This window comes from Pristiophorus japonicus, chromosome 12 (assembly GCF_044704955.1).
Source record: "Pristiophorus japonicus isolate sPriJap1 chromosome 12, sPriJap1.hap1, whole genome shotgun sequence".
Taxonomy (NCBI): Eukaryota; Metazoa; Chordata; class Chondrichthyes; family Pristiophoridae; genus Pristiophorus; species Pristiophorus japonicus.
The window spans coordinates 140,940,210-140,964,898 of NC_091988.1; the positions used below are offsets into that span (position 1 = coordinate 140,940,210).

At 45.4% G+C, this 24,689-nt stretch overlaps 1 protein-coding gene across 4 annotated transcripts in view; it reads left to right on the plus strand.

Moving 5' to 3' along the window:
• LOC139277001 (fibronectin type III domain-containing protein 11-like) overlaps positions 1 to 24,689 on the plus strand; it is a 117,422-nt gene that overhangs the window by 14,918 nt on the left and 77,815 nt on the right. The gene's annotated exons all lie outside the window — the stretch shown is intronic.

Consider the following 24,689-nt stretch of genomic DNA (forward strand, 5'->3'; position numbering starts at 1 on the left):
TTTTACTTTGTTCATCTTCTTTGCTTTCTGTTTCCCTTCTCGTGTTTGATCCAGTATCTGCCAAGACTCACTTTCAGAGCCACATCTCTTTCCTCAGTAACTGTCTCTGCCTCCACGTTACTCCACGTGGATTCCAACTGAAATTCCACCCTTCATGTTTGGAGTGTACTCACTGTTGTAAAGCTGGCATGGTTAAGTTACGAAGAGAGATTACACCAATTAGGGTTGTATTCCCTAGAATGTAATGGATGATCTGACTGAAGTTTTCAAGTTATTAAGGGGAACAGATAGGGTAGATAGAGAGAAACTATTTCTGCTGGTTAGGGATTTTAGGACTAGGGGGCATAGTCTAAAAATCATAGCCAAGCCTTTCAGGAGTGAAATTAGGAAACACTTCTACACACAATGGGTGATAGAAGTTTGGAACTCTCTTCCGCAAATGGCAATTAATGCTAGATGAACTGATAATTTTAAATCCGAGATTAATAGCCTTTTGTTAATCAAAGGTATTAAGGGATGAGTCAAAGGCGGGTGTATGGAGTTTGGTCACAGATCAGCCAGGATCTCATTGAATAGTGGAACAGGCTTGAGGGGCTCAATGGCCTACTCTTGTTCCTATGTTCCTATTTTCCTTTGTTCCTATGGAAGCAAAGCTGATTTTACCAGCTCTGTCTGTATACATCACTACTATCAATCTGCTTGTTGAAGGATGGTCTAAAAAGTTGAAAAGTACCACACTACCATATCCCTCTGTGAGATTGCACTGGTTTCTCTATCATGTATGGTAAAAAGACCAAGTACTGAGCTTGAAAAATCTTTTATTTACTGTTTGCTTTACCTGTAACTTTTTCAGTTAAGCAATTATTAAAGCTAACTCGACTTCAAATTAAATTTTAATTGTCTCAATAATTAAGTTGCTTTAAAAAGTCCTAACTTTGTTTGAATTTATTAAATTGCAGACATGAACAGTTGAAATGGATAAAGAGATGTCATCAAGCACTCTTCTTTTATAATGGAAATTTAAAAAATATCGTTCATGTTAAATCCCAGGTTAGATCATTCTATAAATAAAAGCCCTGTGGTTTCAGAACTATCGAATTTGAAGAGATTTGAGTTATGAGTACCTTTGGCATATTGAAGTTACTTTTCCATCCCGTCGCTTTTCACTGTTGATAGAAGGGTGATTTCTGTAGCTGCTGTGTAAATAAGAACATCATATTTGAAGCAAAAAAGAGTACTTGTATGAAGTAACAAACATTGCAATCAGGGGCAATTGATGTTTTCACGTTGTCAGCTGTTCTTGGGTAATGAAACTAGTCTCACTCAAGGCAAGTTGGCAAAAAACTATAGAATATTCCAAATGTTGCCTGGCCAATGATCTATGTAAAATTATATTCAAATACTCTTGATATGTAATCCAGTAATACGATTAGCTTCACATTATCGATCATTCTCTGAAAGTATCAATCACCACCAAACACATTCCCTTTTGCACCTTTGCCGATGGCAATCTTTTCATGATGTACACATTTCATGTTTCCATTACAATGTGCATTGATTATCATTACCTGTGTTAAAATCCCAATCCCATTCCTTAACCCATCCATTTATATAGCGCTTTTAACATTGCAAAACATCGCAGGGTGCTTCACAAGAAATATGCTTTAAGGAGGTCTTAAAAGGAAGAGAGGGAGATGGAGCAGCGGAGGGAGGGGTTTAGGGCAGTGATTCCAGAGTGTTGGGCCCCAATGCCTGAAGGCTAATGAGTGGGAGTTCCCAATCTCGGTGGCAAATGCGATCCTCGGCAAAGTACCACCGAGGATTGAGTCGGGCCCAGGGAGGGGGGAACAGATAAAATTAAAATTTACAAAAAATAAGAAAAAAACTACTGGAAAACCTTCAGGGGACCCCATCCACCTGAATCGCTGGGGGGAAAAAATAAAGATAAGAAGTTTACTAACCTTTTTTTGCAGGTCTTAAAACTTAGCGTTGAGTTTAGACCTGTCTTTACGCGGCAGCTGAAGGGTAAATAGAAGGGGCCAAGGGGCCAGAGATGGAGCAAGGGAAAGTTGGGGGTGAAGTGAGTGTTGTACAGCTAGACAAGGTTACAAAGCTTTGGGGGGGGGGGGGGGGCAAGACAATGAAGGGTTGTAAAATGAAGGAGAGAAATTTTAAAATTGAGGTTTTGGGAAACTAGGGGGCTGAACTTGGTGGACTCGCCACCCGCTGCCACCCGCTGCCGGCAAGTTTTCTGGGCGGTCTCCCCCTCCGAGCAAGTTTGGTGGAGGCCTCCCGCCGGCGGGGAGGGAAGACCGCTGGGGACCGCCCACTGACGTCCGCTGGCGCGCACGCGCGTAAGTGTCCTCCCGCCTGCCAAGCTGCCAGTTTGGTCTGGGCGGGAATCTGCTGCAGCAGGGGGAAGGACCGCCGCATGGAGACAGGTCTAACCTAAGCGGTAAGTATGAAGACCTGCAAAAAAAAGGTTAGTACACTTCTTTTCTTTCCTTTTTTTCTAGCGATTCAGGTGGATGGGGTCCCCTGAAGGTTTTCCAGTGGTCTTTTTCTTATTTTGTGTAAATTTCCTCCCTGGGCCCGACTCAATCCTCGGCAGTACTTTGCCGAGGATTGCATTTGCCACCGAGATTGGGATCTCCCACCTGCTGCCTCGCAGATTCATGGCGCAAGTCCTTTTTTTGTCGCGGGGCGATCTTTCCAGACTTTTTCATGAAAGTGCTGCTCAAACTAGCGTCAGGATCTCAGCGGGCCTTTGGCTGGCACTTGGGTGTAACTTAGCTTCCACCAGGTTCGGGGCCTAGGAGCTCATGTAGGCCAGCAAGAAAAGGGTAATGGGTGAATGGGACATGGTGAGAGATAGGACATGGGAAGCAGAGTTTTGGGTGAACTGTAGTTTACAGGAGGGTGAGAGGTTAGCAAGGTGAGATTTAGAATAATCATGTTTGGAGATGAGAAAGTTATGGTTGGGTTTGAGTAGCAGATGGGCTGAGGCAGGGAATGTTACTTACAGAGGCTGTCTTTGTGATGCAGAGGATTTGGGGTTGAATAGGACACCAAGGCATCGAACAGTCTCGTTCAACCTGAGACAGTGCCCAGGACGCGGTTTGGAATCAGTGGTGAGGGTCATCACCATCATAGGCAGTCCCTCGAGGAAGACTTGCTTTCACTCTAAAAGTGTTTCCTCTGCCCACCTGTGGCTCGCTTGCCGTGTAGGAATTCCGAGCAAAGAGCTTGCTTTGGGAGTCTTGTGTCAGGCATGTGAACAATGTGGCCCACCCAATGGAGCTGGTCGAGTGTGGTCATTGCTTTGATGCCGGGGATGTTGGCCTGATTGAGGACGCTAACGTTGGTGTCCTCCCAGGGGATTTGCAGGATCTTGCCCAACATGGTTGATGGTATTTCTCTAGCGATTTGAGGTGTCTACTATATATAGTCCACGTCTCTGAGCCATACAGGAGGGCAGGTATCACTACAGCCCTGTAGACCATGAGCTTGGTGGCAGATTTGACAGCCTGATTTTCAAACACTTTCTTCCGCAGGCGGCCGAAGGCTGCGCTGGTGCACTGGAGGCAGTGTTGAGCCTCGTCATCGATGTCTGTACTTGCTGATAATACAGAGTTTGTGTCAGCGATGGAAGTTAATGGCTTTGGTCTTCCTAATGTTTAAGTGGAGGAAATTGCAGCTCATCCAGGGCTGGATGTCTTCTTCTTCTTGTTAGGCGGTCCCTTGTATCGAAGATGACTTACTTCCATGCCAAAAAGGGATGAGTTCACAGGTGTTTCAATGAAGGACCTAATATTCCAAATTCCATGTTGAAGGGTGGAAGATACCTGTGTGTGGATTTTTGTAACGTGTGGTTGCCATTGCACACCAGCCACCACATGGGCTTGACAGAGCTAAGTCTTGGTCCAATGGCAAGGATTAACCAAGACGACTGGAGACCATCTCTGCGCACACATGTCACAGTGTGTGCTGGCCTGTGCTGCCCACTGGATTTCATACAAGCAGTCTAACACACACAGCCAGTGGAGAGGTTGTAAGTAGTGGCAGAGAGATAGAGTCAACATACATGTGGAAGCTGACCATGTCTGTGGAAGATGTTCCCAAGCCTCAGCATGTAGATGGGGAAGAAGACAGGGCCGTGGATAGATCCGTGAGATACTCTGGCTACGAATGGCTCGGTAAGAGTGGAACCAAGTGAGGGCAGTTCCATTGAGCTGGGCAGTGGAGCGGAGGCATTGGAGAAGGATTGTGTGGTCGACCGTGCCAAAGGTTGCTGAGAGAAAAACAGTGAAGAAAAAAGCACCACAGTCACAGAGTATGTCACGTGCAACTTTGATTTGGGCCATTTTGATGTTATGGCCCCGGCAGAAACCTGATTGGAGAGGGTCAAATATGGAATTTTGGGATAGCATGTACGGATTTGGGAGGCAACAATTCATTCAAGGACTTTGGAGGGGAGAGGAAGGTTGGAAATGAGTTGGTAGTTTGGAAGGACTGAGAAGTTGAAGGTGGGAGTGATGGCAGTTTTGAAGGGAAGGGGGACAGTACCAGTGGAAAGGGAATCATTTATAGTGTCAGCCGATATAAGGACAAGACAGGATCTTGGATACTAGCAGTTTAGTGGGAATGCGGTCAAGGGACCAAGAGGTGAGTGTCAAGGACAAGATGAGCTCGGAGAGGGCACAAGAAGATAGGAAGAAACTGGAGACAGATGCAGGATCAGGGCTAGAGTAGAAAGGTGTAGAGTAGAGTGGGGAAATATTTGGCTTGGTGGGCAAGGGGTATGGAAGGAAGCTGCAAAGGCAGCTGAATGGAGGGTCTCAATCTCAATGAGAAAGAAATCCACTTTATTCAGAGGCGAAGGTGGAGGAACAAGGCAACAGAGGTTTAAAGTGTTGTTTTTTATAGTGAAGAGAGGCTGGAGGTTATCTTGTTCTCCAGGATGATCCTGAAGTAGTGGATGGCTTTGGCAGAGGAAAGAGAGACCGAATAGAACTTGATGTTGTCTGGCTAGATCTGGTGATGGATTCCTTAACCAGCTGAGCGCCAGATAAGCTCAAGGCTTCACACCTTAGACTTGTGTGAAGACAGGAGCAATATTAATGAGAACGACCAGGATGGGAGAGAATAAAGGTCTCATTCACACCACCTGACCTACTTGGTGTCATCAGTAAATTTTAGACAGCAAGTCCTACCCTTCTCCATATTGTTTCTATGCAGCATATTTAATGGAGAAAAGATCCCCATGTGCTTCACGGAGGAGGAACAGCAGGGCATCCAGGTCCTGCAGAATTCCGTTAGTTACTGCCTGCCAGCCGAACTTTTCCATTTCTTACCACTTTCTACAATCTAATGCTTTGCTTATTTTCAACCTCATGAGCTAATATTCCATCAATTCCATGAGCTTTTATCATTTCTTTAAGCCTCAATACGTGGAACTGTATCAAATCCCTTTTGAAAATCCAAGACGTTTATACCGTTTGGATTGCCTCGTTAACTCGTCTGTTACACACTCAAAGAATTGCAGCAAATTTGTACGGTATAATCTGGTGTTCCCAAAACCATTCAGACTCTCCTTTAATGGCTCTGCTCTACACAGATGGACACTGACAACCTGCAAAAATATTCATCATTACTAACCTATTTTCTGGAAGTCACACATTGACAGAGGTCATGTAGCTACTTATGTTTGCTGAAATGGTAATTTGGAAAAAATTTTAAAAATCTAACCAGCATTGATGGCTTAATTTAAAACCAATGATAGATCACCATGCAAAAATACAGCTGATGCTATTCCTTCAGATTAGTGCTAACTGTTGATGCTGTTAAACCATTAACTATCATCGTAAGTAAAGTTATTTTCAAAAGTGATTTATCACCCCACAAGGCTCAATTCTGACCAAATCAATAGAAAAATATCCTCAAATATTCCAAAAGTATGCATATCTCAAAACTTCTCAAATTTAACACTACTGAAACTATCAGGATTTCATTTTACAATGAACCAATCTGGCACTTGACACGTACATTCTAGGAAATGTTTAAAGTTCCATTGTAGAAGAAAGAGCACTTGACAAGATCTAATTTGCCTGTGAAAGCTGACAGGTAACATATTTTTGCATCAATCTACATATTAATGTACTCGACTACAAACCCACTCAGTGGCGTGATGCACTTTCCAATCATTTGATCAAATATCTGCAACAACAATGCATTCAAATGCCACACATTATTTTAAAAGTCAAAGTTAATGATTTATATAATGCTGCATCAATGTAAAACACCCACATTCTATGGCATTTTTTACAAAAAGCAAAAAGCAGTATTGCAAGCAATTTTTCATTTTTTTTAAATCTTGCAGTAGCCAGTACGGGCTGAATATTTAATTTGTTTAATTGCAATTAAATAAATTATAGTAATCGTTTCTGAATCAACTCATGAAATTGGAAACAAAGACAATGTGATAAATAATATGGGACATTCTTATCAGTTCATACACAAGCACTGTTACCAAGGCCTGTTTTACTTTGGTAAACTCTTTGATTAAATATCTATAAAGGATGGTTTGATCAGAAGGTCTTCAAGCTAGTTAGGGGGAGTTTTAACTCCCCCCACCATGGCGGAAAGCAGTCGGAGCAGGAGTCAACGGGGAGCTGGTCAATTTCCTGCTCCATCCCTCACGCTAATTTCAATGCTGTTGTTTTTTTTTGGGGAGGCCGATGCACCCACCTGAAATAGGCAGAAACCTCATACGTTTATGCAAATCGAGATCCTGTGACATTCATAGGCCCCAAAGACATTTGAACTGCTGGCTGTTCAGAGCGCCCACTGTGGTCATCCTGTTCAGTGGGTAGATTTTCCCTACCCCCTCGGACAGTCAGTCAGCTGAGTGTGCACGTTGGCTGCCTGATAGTCCTAACGGGACGCGGGTTCATTTAGAAAGCCAGGTCCCCGTACCATACAACCAGCAGAAAATGATCCTCACGGGGTAGTATGCCGACTCCAGGCTGCTGTAATATTGGGCAATCCAGCCAGTCTCTGGGCCCAGAACTCCTGCAACTGCTGACCCCACAAAAATAAAATTGAAATATAGAGTAGATGGTTGAACGAGAAAATAAAGGTTTCCTATTTTATTTATTCAAGTAAAAATGCTCGCTAAAACTATTTAGTTTCCAGAATTGGGAAGCATGGCTATTTTCTCAGCTTCTTGATGCAATAGTTCCTTCTAAACACTTTTTCCAGTGTAATGTTTCTGGTATTTGTATCAAAGGAACAAATTTTATGTGTTTAGTAACTAATAGCAGTCTTGGAATATTCAAGAACAGCCTGTACCTTGATGATATCCTGGGGCATAAATTCTACTACACCACTCCAGTTACTTGCCAGGAGCACGCATGATAAAATTGTGCATTCCCATGAAGTAATTCTGTGTCCATTTAACTTAAGATTGTTTGTTGGAGTTCGTCATTTTTCTACATGCGCTAAGGGATTGATGCAGTGGAATATTTATCCCGCCCGCCTTGTGCAAATAGATTGTGATTATCCACATAGAATTGCTCAATTTTCCCCAATGCCGTTTTTTTGGCATATTTCAAAAGTTACGCCAGTTTTTTTTTGGCCCCAACTACTCCAAAAAAATAACTTGAAAGTTTCCCCCGTTCTAATTTATTTAATTGGCACCGCGCAACCTGTCCTTTAGCTTTGTGGGGTGGAGCCCAATGTCTGCGCCGAAAAAAGGATGCCCCTACCCTTCTGCGCATGTGCTGAAAAAAATATAAGTTTTTTACGTGATTGCTATGGCGTGCATGCCCAGTACACCTCCCGGTCTGCATTCGGCTATTTTTAAAAGAGCCAGTTATGTGTGAGAACTTTAATTCTCAGTGGCAAAAATCAGAGCTGTAATATGTAATGCAGCTCAAGGACCAAGAATTTCTCACAAGAGGAAGTGGAGGCCAGATGGCAGGAGCTGCAGAGGTTACATAAAAGTTTCACCACAAGTAATGAAGAAACGCTAGAACCAACTTGTGCAAGATTACTGTGCAATGATGACCACCCCAAGGTCTGGAGGCCAGTGCAAAAAGAAGTGGCAGGAACTTGGTCAAGTAGTTAGTGTAAGTAATATTTTCATTTATTCACTGGAATTGCAATTGTAAATGTGACCATCTGTATGTCCCACCCAGCAGAAAGATATCCTCTCTAAAAAGTTATATTTTCTTCTTTGCAGAGGAAGGTGGCACACAACAATAGAGAGAGAAATCGAACAGGAGGAATACTGTCCGGGCACATTAGGGATGGAATGTCACAGGTACCTCATGCACTGTCGGTGAACATGAGGGAGGGAATGTTGCAGGTAGTTGAGACGTTGTTGGGGCACATGAGGGAGGGAATGTCGGAGTTAGCTGCTGTAATAAGGGAACACGCTCAAACCCCACGACCATTGACGGAATCAACTGCCACTCCCACTCCAATCCCCAGACCAGCCTCTGAAGAGGCCCAAGCCGGGCCTCCCACATTACCGCCTGCCCACACCTCCCATCAAGAAGTGCACATTACCCGAGATGCTCAAAAGGATAAGCTTGGTACCAACCCGACAAACGCTTTGCCACCACAGGGGTGGTGGAGTCACCAAGACCAAGCGCAGCGGACGGTCTTAGAATGAGGTGGAGGAGAGATGGGTGCAGCCTTTCTTTGTTGCTGTTGTTGTTATTATTATTGTTGTTACTGTTGTAACTGTTCTCAAATTGAACATTTTTTGTAAGTAATGTAAATTTACAAGTTTAAAAGTTTGTAAGTGATCTTAAAGTTTGTAAGTGATCTTAACTGAAAACTTTAAAGTTTGATGCAAGAATATTTTTATTAAAGTTAAGTACAAACAACTGTTAAACTTTAGAATAAAATATATTTTAAATTATAACTGAATCATTTACATTATTTGTTCCATTATTAACACAACTTTTTGAACTAAAGAAGAATCATTTCCATTATTTGTTCCTTAAAACAACACATTACAGAACAGGTCCAAACAGTAAACATGGTCCATTTGGAATTGTTGCCACTGAGCCTTCAGGCAGCAAAACGTTCACGGATGAGCTGCTGGCACAAGGCTCGAGCAATCGTTAAAGGGTCACGATGGTCCGCCCTCCTCCACTGTCGTGCTCCGGGTTCAGGTAGTTGCATGGCTTCCTCGTCCTCCTCCTCCTTGTCATCTGCATCTTCCTCATCATCATCAGCCACTCTCACCTCAGGTAGGTCTTCTACTATCAGCTGCTGCTGCCTTATGATGGCGAAGTTCTGCAGCATGCAGCACACAACACTGGCCAACAATCTCAGGGGAGTATTGCAAGTAGCCTCCGGAATGGTCCAGACATTGAAAATGCTGCTTCAAGATGCCAACTGTCCTCTCTATTATGCTGCTTGTCGCAATGTGAGACATGTTGTATTCCTGGTCAACTTCTGTCCAGGTCACGTGTAGGGACGTCATGAGCCAGTTGGCGAGGCCGTACCCTTTGTCTCCCAGTAGCCAGCTCTGCCCTTCTGGCTGCTGCTGAAATATGGCCGATATAGCGCTCTCACGTAGAATGAATGCATCCTGGGTGCTCCCAGGGTATCTCGCATCAACTGCCTTGATGCAATGCATGTCGTCACAGATGAGCTGCACATTCACGGAGTGGAAGCCTTTTCTGGTCCTGCATATCTTGGAATCCTCCAAAGATGCTCGCAAGGCGATGTGGGTATAATCAATGCAGCCCTGTACCTTTGGGAACAGAAATCCTGGAGAAGCCCACAGCCCTGTCATGCATTGCCTGGGTCATGGGGAACTTTATGTAGTTATTCCTCTGGGCATATAATACAGCAGTCACCTGCCGCATGCAGACATGTGTTGCATGTTGAGAAATGGTGCACACATCCTCAGTTGTGGCCTGGAATGATCCAGATGCATAAAATGAAAGTGCAGCTCGAACCTTTACTTCAACTGACAAAACAGTCCTCCTGACACTTCTAGGTTGCAGGTCAACTTTTATTAACTCGCAGATCTCGGTTACAACTTCTCACACAGTCTGCATCACTTAGGTGCAGGTATGAATGCCTGTCTCGATATAACCGATGTGGGTAAAGGCCTCCTGCTCATCATTCTACGTGCTCTCAGGTTCCTCGGGTGATGATGTCTAATCAATCTTCTCCTCCACAGTACAATCATGCAGAAGCTTTGCACGAGGTATGGCATTGTCAATATTGCTCCCATAATTTAATTGTAGCTTTGCAAGAAGCTGAAAACAGCAGGACAAACCACTCGTACCTTCTATCTTCTCTCTCTCCCTCCCCAAGGTCGACGCCCTTGTATGGACCACTCTGATCTGTGCATGTGCAATAGGCTTGTTTAGAATGGGAAACTAGGTATCCAATGAAAAAAACGAAGTCAAATGCAATTCTTTAATTTTTGAGTTTTTTCAAAGTACCACCCCACTACCAACTGAACGTTTCCTCAGCGGGCTCAAGGATCGGCCGGCAGAACATCTCGCTTGCCCGGACACGGACCAGCATCCACCCCCTCCCCCCTCCGGGCTTTTTTTGAAGCTGCTGTATAGCCTAAGGGTTCTCATCCCTTCAGTTCAACTTCCACCCCAACCCGTCCCCTGCCCCCCGGGATTCTTTTGAAGCCGAGCCCATGTCCGGGCAAGGGAGTGGTTCTGCTGGCCGACGCTCCGACCCTCGAGCCCGGTGAGGAGACATTTGGTGGCAGAGGTAGCGCCTAATCCGATCCATCCAAGAACTAATAGATCGCAAACACAGAGCATTTCTGAGCCTCAAGCAACAACCCAACTCGGGAGCAGCAAAGCTGCATTACAGGCGGCTCACGGCTGAGGTCCAACAAAAAACCCGGGACCTAAAGAACAGATGGTCGATGGAGAAAGCACAGGAGATACAACAACTGGCTGGCAACCACGATATGCGAGGATTCTTCATCGCAGTCAAGGCCACCCACGGTCAAAACTCCCAAGACCCCACTCCACTGCTGGCCAAGAACGGGGAAAGACTCATCAAGAACATTGAGGCTGTCAGGACCCGCTGGAAGGAGCACTTCAAAGATCTCCTCAATCGAGACTCTGCCTTTGACTCGAGTGTTCTCGACTCCATCCTGCAGCATGCGACCCACCACCACCTCAGTGAAACCCCAACGTTGCACGAGGTAGGAAAAACCATAAAACAGCTCAAGAACAACAAGGCTACGGGAGCAGATGGAATCCCTGCTGAGGTGCTAAAGTATGGTGCAGGGGCACTTTTGACGCAGATACATGACCTCATCTCTCTCATCTGGAGGGAGGAGAGCATACCAAGAGATCTCAGAGATACAGTGATCGTGACCATCTTTAAAAATGGGGACAAGTCCGACTGCGGCAAGTACAGGGGAATCTCCATGCTATCAGCCACTGGGAAGGTTGTCGCAAGAGTTCTCCTCACCCGTCTTCTCCCTGTGGCCGAGGAGCTGCTCCCAGAGTCACAGTGCGGATTTCGTCCCCTACGGGGCACAACGGACATGATTTTTGCAGCGTGCCAGCCCTTATATATGGTCTTTTTTAACCTTATAAAGACCTTTGACACTGTCAACCGCGAGGATCTATGGAGCGTCCTCCTCCGTTTCAGATGCCCCAAAAGTTTGCCAACATCCTTTGCCTGCTCCACGTCGACATGCAGGCCATGATCCTTACCAATGGATCCATTACAGACCCAATCCATATCCGGATCGGGGTCAAACAGGGCTGCATCATCGCCCCAAACCTCTTAACCTTCCTCGCAGCTATGCTTTACCTCACAGTCAACAAGCTCCCTGTTGGAGTGGAACTGAGCTACAGAACCAGTGGGAAGCTGTTCAACCTTCGCCGTCTCCAGACCAGGTCCAAGACCACCCCAACCTCTGTCGTTGAGCTACAGTACGCAGATGACGCCTGCGTCTGCGCACATTCTGAGGCTGAACTCTAGGATATAGACGACGTATTTACTGAGGCATACGAAAGCATGGGCCTTACACTAAACATCCGTGAGACGAGGGTCCTCCACCAGCCTATCCTCGCCGCACAGCACTGCCCCCCAGTCATCAAGATCCATGGCGGGGCCCTCAACAACGTGGACCATTTCCCATACCTCGGGAGCCTCTTATCAACAAAAGATGCGGAGATTCAACACCACCTCCAGTGCAGCCTTCAGCCGCCTGAGGGAAAGATTGTTTGAAAACCAGGCCCTCAAATCTACCACCAAGCTCATGGTCTACAGGGCTGTAGTAATACCTGCCCTCCTGTATGGCTCAGAGGTATGGACGGTGTACAGATGACACCTCAAGTCGCTGGAGATATATCATCAACGATGTCTCCACAAGATCCTACAAATCCCCTGGGAGTACAGGCGCACCAACATCAGTGTCCTCGTCCAGGTTAATATCTCCAGCATTGAAGCACTGACCACACTCGATCAGCTTCGCTGGACAGGCCACATAGTTCGCATGCCAGACACGAGACTCCCAAAGCAGGTGCTCTATGCGGAGCTCCTTCACGGCAAACGAGCCAAAAGTGGGCAGCGGAAACGTTACAAGGACACCCTCAAAGCCTCCCTGAAAAAGTGCGACATCACCACTGACACCTGGGAGTCCCTAGCGAAAAACTGCCCTAAATGGAGAAAGTGCATCCAGGAGGGCGTTGAGCACTTCAGAGTCTCAACGCCGAGAGCATGCAGAAATCAAGCGCAGGCAACGGAAAGAGCATGCGGCAAACCAATCCCACCCACCACTTCCCTCAATGACTATCTGTCCCATCTGTGACAGAGTCTGTGGCTCTCGTATTGGACTGTTCAGCCACCAAAGAACTCACTTCAGGAGTGGAAGCAAGTCTTCCTCGATTCCGAGGGACTGTCTATGATGATGGTACTTTGGAAAAAAAATCAAAAATTAAATAATTGCATTACATAAGAATTAGGAACAGGAGTAGGCCATCTAGCCCCTCGAGCCTGCTCCGCCATTCAATAAGATCATGGCTGATCTGGCCATGGACTCAGCTCCACTTACCCGCCTGCTCCCCGTAACTCTTAATTCCCTTATTGGTTAAAAATCTATCTATCTATCTGTGATTTGAATACATTCAATGAGCCAGCCTCAACTGCTTCCTTGGGCAGAGAATTCCACAGATTCACAACCCTCTGGGAGAAGAAATTCTTTCTCAACTCGGTTTTAACTTCCATTTTCTCCTTTTTGACTTTGAAAAAATTCAGCTTCATGATACATATTCTTTGCCTTCTTGACTCCCTCCAAAACTTTGCCTAAACCAATGGCGTCTTTTTGTGCTGATTTTTTAATATGCGCTGGTTTTTCTTAAGTGCCCAGAAAGCTGTCCTAGGAAAAATGTAAGTTGGCCAAACTGGCTTAAATGTGAAAAACTGCCACAGACATCAGGTTACACCCCCTATGATGCAAAAATATCCTAACTTTAAAAATCGTAACTGACTGAGTTACGCTGGTGCAGAAACTTTGGGGAAACTTGGAGATTTTAATTTACTCAAAAAAAAAGCGGCGCAAGTAACTGGGGAAATTTGAGCCCATAGAATTTACAGCACCGAAACAGGCCATGCGGCCCAAATTGTCTATACTGGTGTTTATGCTCCACACGATATCTGATGGCTATTTTGACTTCAGCAGGACATTTTTCTTAGCAGTTTCAAAAGCAAAATATTTATAATTGATACGCTTCGAGGACAGATACTTGATGAAGGACATTTCATGGTATAACCCTCCCTCTCAGCTTTCAGCCACATTTTGGAATTACCTCAATAAATCCCTCCACTTCTCCAGCTCCCTCTATTCCTTTACAACCCAACTCCTTGATCAAGCTTTTGGTCAAACAACCTCATCTTCTTTGGCTCAACATCGGTTTTCATCACACTTAAGTGAAGTGCCTTGCGACATTGTTCTGCATTAAAGGCACTATATAAATGCAGGTTGCTGTTTCCACATTTATACAAGTGTATAAACTGATTTTTAGCATAATAATAAAACTGCACCAGGTCCCCACTCTTAAATATATCAAGGTATATTTTTTAATGCAAAAAGAATCCTAAAACGCTGCCCAATTGTGTTGGTTCATGGATGATTTTACATTTCGGATTAAGCAAATTAGTTTCAACAGATACTTGAACCATAAAATCAATTTGGAAAATTAGCACAATTACGCCCGGATTGTCAATTGCACCCAAAGCGGAAACTCTACACCTTTGTAGGAACAATAACAAATTAATTACACTGCTCTTAAACAACCTGACCAGAATTGTCTCCAGTCGGCGGGTTGGGGTCGCAAAGCCTCTGAGGTGGGCGGTAAACCCAGGAGGCCGTGTTTCCCGCAGGCCCTGCCGATTTTAACGGCAGGGCCTGATTTGCATGTGAGGCCTCAGATTCCTGCCCACAGCCAGACAGATAGAGGGGCTGGCTGGCTGCGGGCTTGTAAGGCAGCAGCGGCAGAGAGGGAGTGTAGGTTCGGTCTGGGGGAGGGATTGTGGAGGGGGCTTGGTCGGGGATCGCTTTGGGAGGTTTGAATATCTGGAGGGGGGGGTCGGGGATCAGCAGGGTAGGATTGGGTATCGGAGGGTGGGGAGGGGACGGTCGTCCAGGGTTCGAGGGAGGGGGTCCCTAGACTGGGGAATCGACGGAGGGAGGAGTGTGGTGGAGTTGGCTGGATCATCAGCCGGGTGGAAAGAGGATTATGGCCAGCCATTGGAGGATTGTGGCTGGCCTCAACATCATCGGTGGGGTGGGGTGGAGGTGGCATGGTTGGGATTGGTGGCCTGTGGGATGGGGGAGGGGGGTTCGGAGCCCTCATGGGGGGAGGGGTCTCCAATCATGGGGGATGGGTTAGGCAGAGACCCTGGATCCAGGAGGTTGGTATAAAGCTACTTACCTCCTGGATCCAACCGTCCCCGCCTCGGTTTAACTGCTGGGTTTCACGATTTGTGGTAAAATTGAGTTAAATTGAAAATGGAGGTGAAGAAAGAGGCTTCCTGCCTCATTGTACCGTCCCCTGGAAGTGTGTTGGTCGCCCGCCTCCCATCCCGCCTGCATTAAAACCGGGAGTGAGTGGATCGGAAGCGGAATCAGGTCGGGAAGTGAGTAGCACTCTTGCCTCTGAATCAGAAGGTGATGAATTCAGTTCCCATTTCAGGGACTTGAGCACAAAAATCTAGGCTGACACCCCAGTGCAGTGCTGAGGGAGTGCTTCACTGTCGAAGGTGCTGTATTTTGGAAGGGACGTTAAACCGAGGCCCCGTCTGCTCTCTCAGGTGGATGTAAAAGATCCCATGGTACTATTTTGAAGAAGAGCAGGGGAGTTATCCCCGGTGACCTGGCCAATATTTAGCCCTCAATCAACATAACAAAAACAGATTATCTGGTCATTATCATATTGCTATTTGAGGGAGCTTGCTGAGCCCAAATTGGTTGCCACATTTCCCATATTACAACAGTGACTACACTCCAAAAGTACTTCATTGGCTGTAAGCTCTTTGAGACATCCAGTGGTCATCAAATCGCTATATAAATGCAACACTTTCTTTCTTTTTATACATCTGCTAGTGCCACTTGGCTTCTCTTACACAAAGCTCAAATAAACTTCATTCTATACTTACCAACAGTTTTTGCTTTGTTGGCCGTGTCTTCTCTGAAATTTAACAAGGTGACTGAGTATTCATAATCACTTTAAAATGACTAATAAATCATGAATTTCACATTAGACACAAGACTCGCTTTGTCAGTCTACCAGATTTTCTTATGACTTGCAAGTACTTGGACCATGCAGACTGGAATTTTTTACAGTCGATTTCCTGTAATGTTATGATCTGTGCCAGTGGTACTTTCGGTGATAAAATATGAATTAGCTGTGGATGGATTCTCTTTGTAATAGGCTTTGCCCATATATGACATTCAGAATGATATATTTTCTTCTGTGTCAAGTTGAAGAAAAATATATTTTTCTGGCTTACAGTAACAGTTTAGTAAAAGGAAAATCAGAGGGAAATATAATGTTTTCTTATCATTTCAGAAATTTCTGACAATTGTTGTGTTCATACTCTGTTTGTTTGTTGCACAAACTCTCACTGGACGGGCTTTAGGGCCTTGCGGGAGCTATTCACAGTTGCTGTAAACATTCTGGTACATACTGGTTTTGGGACACCATTTTGGGAGTTGCAATAAAGGACACAGTTAATTACATTACTCCTGTTTCAGTTAGTCTGTTTATTTACGTACACAACCTAATTTGGCGACGAGGATAAATCAAATTAACCTCCCTACCCCGCCTCCCGCTAGCACCCCACCCCCCCCCCCCCCCACCCCGGCCTTTCCTCTCCACACCTGGGGACCCTCCAATTCCGTGGCCAAGATGGATAAAATGGTTTTCTACATACATCATGGCGAGTGGGTTAGACGGTGACAACGTAACACCAGCTTGTCACCGTGCAATACTTATCCACTGCCTTGGCACCGAAGGCCAATGCATCTTTGGCCAAATCGAGGACACAGAATCCAACGAAAAAGCGGTAAGTGCCCTAGAAAAATATTTTGGATCAAAGAAAAGTATCATGATGGTGAGGTACAAATTTCGTCAAAAGGGGCAAGGGAACGGTGAACCAATCAAACAGTATATCATTTCATTAACTGAACTGGCCGCTACGTGTAATTTTGGAGCACTCACAGAGGAAATGATCAGGGATCAAATTATTGAGAAAACAGCGATCCCCCGCATTCGGGAACACTTGCTAATGGAGGATTACAAATTGTTATTGGACAAAGCAACTAATTTGGCCATCCAGATCAAATCAGTGCTTTCTGATTCAAAGCGATCAGATCCCCTGCTCCCCCTGTGCAGCAGACTTCAGCTACAGCCCATGTGCAAGGCGTTCGTCCAAAGCGGAAATCACAGCAGAGACCCAGGGCTAGTAATAAGCCACCAACTATGGATTGTGGGCCTAACTTCCACTGCTTTAACTGTGGGGACAAAGAGTCCTAATTTCCCTGTATGTAGGAAGAAATGCTCTGCATGTGGTAAAATGAAACATGTTGCTAGTGTCTGTCACTCATCGCAGCATATTCGACATGTGGACAACCCTGATAGTGATGAACCCAGTATGGTTTACACCATTAATGATATTTCGCACATCGGTTTGGGCAAATTCAACGACTGATGTAAACATTGATGGCACGTCCTGTTGCCTTCTTATTGACCTTGGAGCCAAAGTCTCCATATTGAGTGAGGCTGTGTACAAAACCCACTTCACGCACTGTCAACTGCAGCTCGCAACTTCCATTCTACATGCACATTCCTAATCCAAAATTGAGGAATTCGGGGTTATATCTGTCCTGATATACTACAAGGACATAACATCGGAGAACTTTTCTTTTCATGTCATGAAGGGATGAAGCCTCATGAGTGTTGACAAGCTTGGGTTCAAAGTTTACGACCCAACTGACACACCTGTGTACACGATGGAGTTTGACAAGCAGTATCCCACAATCTTCACAGGGTTTGGAGTGACAACAAAGTTCTGCCATCGTCCCCGCGTTGACCATTCCGTCAAACTGGTCACACAGCGACTTCGCCGTCTCCCATTTGCGGTTCGCGACCAAATATCCACAGAATTAGCGCGACTCGAATCTCAGGGAATCACTGAGAGCATCGACTCCTCACCCTGGATCTTGAACTGAGTTATTGCTTGGCATAAAAATGGGGAGATCCGCCAATGCATCGACCTGAAAGAGGTCAACAAGGCCAACATCCCCGACAAGTACCCTCTTCCTACCATCGATGAACTGTCTTCAAAATTTCACGGCTCAATAATTTTTACTAAACTCGACATGCACCGCAGTTGCCTGCAAAATACCCCTAGTGGAGGACAGCAAACCACTCATGGCATTCGCAACGCATGATAAGAACATAAGAACAGAAGAAATAGGAACAGGAGTAGGCCATATGGCCCCTCGAACCTGCTCCACCATTCAATAAGGTCATGGCTGAACTGATCATGGACTCAACTCCACTTCCCTGCCCGCTCCCCATAACCCCTTATCCCCTTATCGTTTAAGAAACTATCTATTCTGTCTTAAATTTATTCAATGTCCCAGCTTCCACAGCTCTCTGAGGCAGCGAATTCTATAGATTTACAACCCTCTGAGAGAAGAAATTTCTCCTCATCTCTGTTTTAAATGGGTGGCCTGTTATTCTAAGATCATGCCCTCAAGTTCTAGTCTCCCCCATCAGTGGAAACATCCTCTCTGCATCCACCTTGTCAAGCCCCCTCATAATCTTATACGTTTCGATAAGATCACCTCTCATTTTTCTGAATTCCAATGAGTAGAGGCCCAACCTATTTCAACCTTTCCTTATAAGTCAAACCCCTCATCCCCGGAATCAACCTAGTGAACCTTCTCTGAACTACCTCCAAAGCAAGTATATCCTTTCATAAATATGGAAACCAAAACTGCACGCATTATTCCAGGTGTGACCTCACCAATACCTTATATAGCTGTAGTAAGACTTCCCTGCTTTTATACTCCAACCCCTTTGCACTAAAGGCCAAGATCCCATTGGCCTTCCTGATCACTTGTTGTACCTGCATACTATCCTTTTGTGTTTCATGCACAAGTACCCCCAAGTCCCGCTGTACTGTGGCACTTTGCAATCTTTCTCCATTTAAATAATAATTTGCTCTTTGATTTTTAAAGCACATGACCTCACACTTTCCAACATTATACTCCATCTGCCAAATTTTTGCCCACTCAGTTAGCCTGTCTATGTCCTTTTGCAAGTTTATTGTGTCCTCCTCACACATTGCTTTCCCCCCCCATCTTTGTATCTTCAACAAAGTTGGTTACGTTACACTCAGTCCCTTGTTCCAAGTCGTTAATATAGATTGTAAATAGTTGGGGTCCCAGCACTGATCCCTGCGGCACCCCACTAGTTACTGGTTGTCAACTGGAGAATGAACCATTTATCCCGACTCTCTGTTCTCTGTTAGTTAGCGTATCCTCTACCCATGCTAATATATTACCTCCAACCCCGTGAACTTTTCTCTTGTACAACTACCTTTTATGTGGCACCTTGTCAAATGCCTTCTGGAAGTCCAAATACACCACATCCACTGGTTCCCCTTCATCCACCCTGTTCATTACATCCTCAAAGAACTCCAGCAAATTTGTCAAACATGACTTCCTCTTCATAAATCTATGCAGACTCTGCCTTACTGAATTTTGCTTTTCCAAATGATGGTCTGTATCAGTATCGATGCATGCCCTACGGACTATCTTCTGCACCAACGCATTTCAGAAGATTGTCACTACTGTGCTAGCAGGCATAGAGGGAGCCTCAATCTACTTGATGATGTCGCCGTCCATGGACGGACATTGGAAGAACATGACCAGCGACTTCACGCAGTTATGGCTAGATTTGCTACACATAACATTACAATTAATGCCGATAAGTGGACATTCGCTGCTGGAGAAATAAACTTTCTGAGCTACAGAGTCACGCTTGACAACATTGTCGTGGTCCAGCGAATGCAGGAGGCTACCAACTTCAAAGAACTTCCATCATTCCTTGGCACTTGCAACTTCTATCTGAAGTTCGTCCCGCACTATGCGCACATTGCCGAACTACTTTACAAGTTGCTGTGCAAGGACATCCTTTAGGAATGGACAGATTCCCAGGCTCAGGCATTCACCACACTTAAGGAGAAAATCACATCCCCTCCTATCCTCGCGCACTTTGATCTGAATACCGCTACGTACGTCACCACGGATGCATCAGACACCGCCATGGGTGCTGTGCTCTCGCAATGGATTGACGGCCTGGAACACCCAGTAGCCTTCGACTCTCGCACGCTCTCGTCTGCAAAACATAAATACTCTACAGGGAAACGCGAAGCACTCGCTTGCATCTATGCATGTGAACGCTGGCACATCTACCTGTATGGCAGTAAAGTTACCCTCCTTTCGGATCACCAAGTGTAACTACGCTGCTCGCTACAACTAGATCTGGGCCACAGGCAACCAGGGGACCAGGCCACAAGTCAGAAAATTACCTTCATACAGTCCAAAGGACATCTGCAACTAGGTGGAGGCACACAACTTTATATTTTGCACTGCCAGAAATGTATTGTGGTGTGTCTCTCGTGGTATTGTGCAAGTTGCAAGGTTCAATTTAGTAGAATTAGCTCTTTTTGCGCTCCTCTGCTGCTTCTCAGTTAAGGTTGTTCCTCTGCTTTAAGTGCAGCAAGAAGACAGGGTTAGCTAAATTATCGCAATCTACAGCTTCCACAGTATACTTCTACAAGACTGGTCCTTTTTCATTTCTATACGAAATAGTTAATATTGAGAACTACTTGTTTTTGAACCATGGGAGCAGATTTCCATCTTAGCGAGGAGGTGGGAATGAGGTGGTAGTGTGATGAAAATCATGGTGCAGCAATTACTGCCCATTTCTGCTGTCACTCCGGCCACCGCCATTTCAATGGTATCCTTGATATAGGCAGGCCAGGAGTTAGCCAGAAACAGTCAGGAACCTCATTGGCCTCATGAAAATCAGGGTCCTATGATGCCAGTAGGATCCCGTACTAGGGGTCAAAGCGTACATGGCGTCTGCTCCGTCCATCGATACTTGGCATTGACTGGCCTAACCAACGATTCTTAAAATGACCACCGGAGGCTGCTCCGAAAACCACATCGGTAAGGTATTGAGGCTTGTCCTAGCCCTATCACCCACCCTGTTGCCTTGACATTCCATGGCCCTCCCTCAGGATTGTCTCCTTCCTCCCCGTCCTTTTACTTACTGTGACCGATTTGGCACGTGGAGGAGCTGTCGAATTTCCCAAATCTCCAATCAGCGAGCTGCCTATCAGCATTTGTTCAGTGCTGACAGCTTCCCAATTATATTTAAATGAGGCCCGATCAGCAAAAATCGATCGAATGGGTGGAGTGGATGACCTGCTCAATTTGCACTCGAAACAATATCCATCCTAAAGTGTCTGCAGCCTTTCCAGTTTTTCATCTGCTGCTAATCTCTTTAAAGCTCCATCAATCTATTGTAAGACAGATTCAGTGAATTTCACATATAAGCCAAAGTGAATCGGTTTCTGTTTCCTGCATGAAGTTCCATCAGTGAAACTGTCACTTTATGGTATTCTCTTACTTATAAAGGAGTGGACGTCTGCCATTTTGAGACAAATAAATTTCATAGTGGGGGAATCCATCAACCCTATTTATGATCAGATACAGGAAAAAAAATAGGGCTCGACATTCACTGGGCTAAAAGAGTTTGAAATTATGAAATATTATGGCATTGCCATGCGACCAAACTAGTATTAGAATTATAAAAACATTTATTTTAAAATACAATTTCCAATTGCATTACATTTATAGTAGTGAACTGCATCCCATAATTTGTGTGTCATCTCACTTTTTTTATTTCCAAGTAGAAAGTTAATGTAATTTTGGGATTTCTGACAGCTACCAGGGTCCCTGCTCTGTTAGTGTATTTAATTTTTTTGGTTATCACACAAATCCTTTTGTATTGTTAGCAGGGCTAAATTAAGGGCGAGGTTGCATATGTACTGGAGATTACCTTGAGATTAGAAGGTTGAGGGGGTAATCAAATCAAGATGCTTAAAGGCATTCCATAGGGTAGATAAAGCAAAACCATTTCCTCTGGTGGAGGAATACAGAACTAGAGGGCAACATCTTAAAATTACAGCTACGCCATTTAGGAGTGAAATTAGGAAGTGCTTTTTCACACAAAGGGTCATGGAAATATGAAACTCGCTCCCCCAAAAGGCTGTGGACGCTGAGTCAATTGAAATTTTCAAGACTGAGATGTTAGATTTCTGTTAAGGAAAGGTATCAAGGAATATGGAGCAAAGAATCCATCACTGTTCCCTGGAATGCTGCGTGGCCACGGATCCCACGCAGCTGGCCTTTCAATGCAAAAACCGCGCACGCACGGTATTTTGAATGGCCTCGTGCAGCCCCTTAAAGGGACCACGCAGTGCCAAAATATATTGCAGGGAACATTGGGCTCCAATCTTTTTTTTCATGGCAGGAATCCTGAGATTGCCCAAATGTTCTTCAGTCAAGGGTTGACAATTTTTTAGCCTCTGCTCAGAAACTTGCTTCTGCACTTCCATTACATCTCCCTCTGGCTAACTCGTGTGTTGTCCATCACCCAGTGTCAATTCCTCATCTAACGATGTAGATCACCGAGCGACTCCATATGGGCTGGTGGAGTGCAGTGAGAGGATGAAAGATGATGTGGTCGAATTTCTGCTGACAGTCTCAGATTTTGGAGTTCCCAGGATAGGATCAATTTCTCTCGCTGCAGCTTATTTCGAGCCACTGTGGAGGGAAAAGGACTGAGAAATGCAATGAGTTGCCTGCAATCCTCTTTTAGTGTTCTACTAATCCAAGGGTCTCCTCAGGGTAAGAGTGCATGAAAACCCAAATCTTTGAACATTAGCATTTGTTCTGCACAAACCAACTGTGGCAACAGGACCTCCCTTCTCCTCTTGCCTCGTTGAATGTGATTCCACTGCCTCTCCCTCCCACTGTGTCAATACACACATGGCTGCTGTTCCTCCTCCTGCAGCATGTAATTTGCAGGAATTACGTGACCACCCATCCCCTCCCTATTGCAGGGGAACAAATTACTTACTTCTTACAGTCACTGACTGGTTTATTTGACAGCTACTGGAGTTCCCGTAGAGAAAATTATTTTTGCATTGCAGGATTCAACAGCCATATCATTTAAATGTTCCACTTGATGGAGTCTGGACAGATCATTTAGTTCACGGGGCTACACCTTGTTTGTTAGTGCACTTTTCAGGTGAATATCGGCCTATAGCCTGCAAAGTTTACAATCAGAGTCCCAATTGCTGTCTCACATTTACTGCCAATTCATCATCATAGGCAAGCCCTCGAAGCGAGGATGACTTGCTTCCACGCCAAAAAGGGATGAGTTCACAGGTGTTTCAATGAAGGACCTAATATTCCAGGTCCTGAACTACATAGTGTAGCGTGGAAGATGCCTGTGCATGGATTTTTTTAATGTGTGGTGGCTGTTGCACACCAGCCACCACACGGGCTTGATCCAGTGGCAAGGATTATCCAAGATGACTGGAGACCTGCTCTGCTGCACGGGCCTAATGCGCACACATATCGCAGTGTGGGCTGGCCCGTGCTGCCCCTGGGCCCTCTTCTGGCCCCGAACTCACGTCTCTCCCGGGTCCCGATCACATCCCTCTACAGTCTCTCGCCGCTCCTTCGCCCCGACCTCGCCGCTCCTGCTGTACCTGTCCACGCTCCAATCACCGACCTGGACCTTGATGACATCCCTCTTCGCTGTCGTCGCCCTCCTGCACCAGTTCGCGCTGTACCTCGAAGTGGTACGTCGCTACGCTGCCCATGGCCACCGCTCGCCGTTCCTTTTATGGCCCCGACCTGCCGCTGATGGTCTCTCGCAGGTCGCGGCCACCACACAGTTACAGTGCAAGTTACCAACGGGGTCAGTGCTGGGATTCAGGCCTGCAGATATTTTGAGGGCTCTTTATTTAATGCAACAAAATATGGTTTAAATAAAATATTCTTGAAACAGCTCAACGTAAAACAAAAAAGTTTCTATGCTTTTCCTGAATCAGAACTGGTATGTAGCATTAAGAGCAATATGCTGAGTATAATAGGTCAGAACACTGGTGCAGAGGCAAGGCCAAGTGATCAATACTATTTATGACCCTTGAAGTCAGTTGGTGCTCCAGACTGTTAAATATTCATTATTGTATGTTTTATAGTTGCTCAAAGAGCATGAAGAAGATGACTTGAAGCCTCAAAGTCTAAGATTAGTTAAATCACTAAGCATAAATCAGTAAAAATTATGCAGGATGTGCAAATGAAACAATAATAATGACACAATCCTGATCAAAGTACCAGCAGCGGTAATCTAAACAGTGATGGTATTTAATTGCAAATCAGTAGTGAACCACTGCAGTTTTTTTTTTAATTCGTAGCCAATCTTTCCAATTCTTTGTCAAATCACAAACGCCAGAGGTCACCTTGCACACATCAAGGATCACTCTGCGCCAATGCTCTTAGCCAAAAGGCCTAGAGCCACTGCACCGTTCCTGGAAGTACTGCAATACCAGGTTCGTGCCATGGAGATGGATGGGTCAGGCCCCCCACACACCTCCGTGGAGGTGGATGGGTCATGCCACCCCACCCACCTCCTATTTCCCAATGCAGTTTTTTTTTTTTTTTTTAAATTCGTAGCCAATCGTTCCAATTCTTTGTCAAATCACAAACGCCAGAGGTCACCTTGCACACGCCAAGGATCACTCTGCGCCAATGCTCTTAGCCAAAAGGCCTAGAGCCACTGCACCGTTCCTGGAAGTACTGCAATACCAGGTTCGTGCCATGGAGGTGGATGGGTCAGGTCCCCCACACACCTCCGTGGAGGTGGATGGGTCAAGCCACCCCACCCACCTCCTATTTCCAAAAAAGCAAGCATATACCTTCCTGATCCAGGGAGAACCACCTTGGGGTTATGGTGGTTACTCCCCTGTCAGGTCAGTTACGCATGATCTTAGCCAAAAGGCCGAGCCCACTGTAG